Source organism: Salvelinus sp. IW2-2015, linkage group LG20, assembly GCF_002910315.2.
Source record: "Salvelinus sp. IW2-2015 linkage group LG20, ASM291031v2, whole genome shotgun sequence".
Lineage (NCBI taxonomy): Eukaryota > Metazoa > Chordata > Actinopteri > Salmoniformes > Salmonidae > Salvelinus > Salvelinus sp. IW2-2015.
In genome coordinates, this window is record NC_036860.1 from 50283975 (window position 1) to 50286874 (window position 2900).

Below are 2900 nucleotides of genomic sequence, written 5' to 3' on the forward strand. Positions count from 1 at the left end.
CTAAAAAATACAGGGTTGACAGGAATCGAAAGACAAATTAGTTCTTAATGCAACCGCTGACTTACATTTTAAAATTATCCTTACTTTTCAATACAGGGTTCGCCAAGTGACGCGATAACAAAACAAAATGGCGAAATATGCGTTTAAAATATTTCGACAGAACAACAATTTATTCATATTAAATATTGCTTACTTTGAGCTGTTCTTCCATCAGATTCTTGGCAATGTATCCTTTCTATGTTGTAATCTTCTTTTGGTCGATAGATGTCCGCTCTGTCCTCTGAAATATCATAACGTAGTACAAACACGAGAACGCGGACCCCAAAACGTGTCCAAAGTTTCAGAGTGCCACAACAAAGAAATTCCTCCAAATCGCACCAAACGATATAAATTGTCTATAAAACGGTTCAAATTAACATACATATCGATGTTTTTAACAAACTATATAACGACTTAAAAACATGGGACCGGAGAGAAATATTACTCTCTAAACAACGATTTGGAGGAGGCAGGTCTGATGCCCATCTTGACGCACGGCGCATGCGAAGAGAGCGTATCTCTACGTTTTCGTGTTTTATAGTGGCTGTGATTGTGCAATCGACTCCATTCAAAACGTGATGACGTACAGGCACACCCAGAGGAAGACGTAGGCAGTGTCGGTTTCTTCATAGCATTCACTGTCGCCTTAAAAACAGACTCCAGATCAAGGGTAAATTTCTGAAATCTGACCCCTGTCATGAAAAGTGCTGTAGATATTGTTCTGTACCACTCAGAGACAAAATTCCAACGGCTATAGAAACTAGAAAAGTTTTCTATCCAATAATAACAATAATATGCATATTGATCGATCAAGAATTTACACGAGGCAGTTTAATTTGGAGACCCAAATATGCTAATGCAGAAAGCACCCCCTATAGTGCCAAGAAGTTAAGGTCACAGTTCTGAAAACTTAGGACACTAAGAGGGCCTTTCTACTGATCTGAAAGAACAAAAAGAAAGATGCCCAGGGTCCCTGCTCATCTGCGTGACCGTGTCTTAGGCATGCTGCAAGGAGACATGAGGACTGCAGATGTGGCCAGGGCAATAAATTGCAATGTCCGTACTGTGAGACGCCTAAGACAGCGCTACAGGGAGACAGGACGGACAGCTGATTGTTCTCGCAGTGGCAGACCACGTGTAACAACACCTGCACAGGATCGGTACATCCGAACTAAGACAGGTACAGGATGGCAACAACAACTGCCCGAGTTACACCAGGAACGCACAATCCCTCCATCAGTGCTCAGACTGTCCGCAATAGGCTGAGAGAGGCTGGACTGAGGGCATCACCGGCAACAACGTCGCCTATGGACACAAACCCACCGTCGCCTATGGGCACAAACCCAACGTCGCCGGACCAGAAAAGACTGGGAAAAAGTGTTCTTCACTGACGAGTCGTGGTTTTGTCTCACCAGGGGTGATGGTCAGATTCGCGTTTATCGTCGAAGGAATGAGCGTTACACTGAGGCCTGTACTCTGGAGTGGGATCGATTTGGAGGTGGAGGGTCCTTCATGGTCTGGGGCAGTGTGTCCAGACTCACATTAAGCATCTCCAATCCAAAATTAAATCTAGAATTGGCTTCTTATTTCGCAATAAAGCCTCCTTCACTCATGCTGCCAAACATACCCTCGTAAAACTGACTATCCTACCGATCCTTGACTTCGGCGATGTCATTTACAAAATAGCCTCCAACACTCTACTCAGCAAATTGGATACAGTCTATCACAGTGCCATCCGTTTTGTCACCAAAGCCCCATATACTACCCACCACTGCGACCTGTATGCCCTCGTTGGCTGGTCCTCGCTACATACTCGTTGCCAAACCCACTGGCTCCAGGTCATCTATAAGTCTTTGCTAGGTAAAGCTCCGCCTTATCTCAGCTCACTGGTCACCATAGCAACACCCACCCGTAGCACGCTCTCCAGCAGGTATATTTCACTGATCATCCCAAAAGCCAACATCTCCTTTGGCCGCCTTTCCCTCCAGTTCTCTGCTGCCAATGACTGGAACGAATTGCAAAAATCAATGAAGTTGGAGACATATCTCCCTCACTAACTTTAAGCATCAGCTGTCAGAACAGCTTACCAATTGCTGCAGCTGTACACAGCCCATCTGTAAATAGCCCATCCAACCAACTACCTACCTCATCCCCATATTTTGTTTTTCTGCTCTTTTGCACACCAGTATCTCTACTTGCACATCCTCATCCGCACATATATCAGTGTAAATTGCTAAATTGTAATTACATTGCCACTAATGGCCTATTTATTGCCTTACCTCCTTACTTCATTTGCACACACTGTATACACATTTTTCTATTGTGTTATTGACTGTACGTTTGTTTATCCCATGTGTAACTCTGTTGTTGTTATTTCTGTCGCACTGCTTTGCTTTATCTTGGCCAGGTCACAGTTGTAAATGAGAGCTTGCTCTCAACTGGCCTACCTGGTTAAATAAAGGTGAAATAAAAATACAATTAAAAACAGCATCATCGGACTGAGCTTGTTGTCATTGCAGGCAATCTCAATGCTGTGCGTTACAGGGAAGACATCCTCCTCCCTCATGTGGTACCCTTCCTGCAGGCTCATTCTGACATGACCCTCCAGCATAACAATGTCACCAGTCATACTGCTCGTTCTGCGCGTGATTTCCTGCAAGACAGGAATGTCAGTGTTCTGCCATGGCCAGCGAAGAGCCTGGATCTCAATCCCATTGAGCACGTCTGGGACCTGTTGGATCGGAGGGTGAGGGCTAGGGCCATTGCCCCCAGAAATGTCTGGGAACTTGCAGGTGCCTTGGTGGAAGAGTGGGGTAACATCTTGCAGCAAGAACTGGAAAATCTGGTGCAGTCCATGAGGA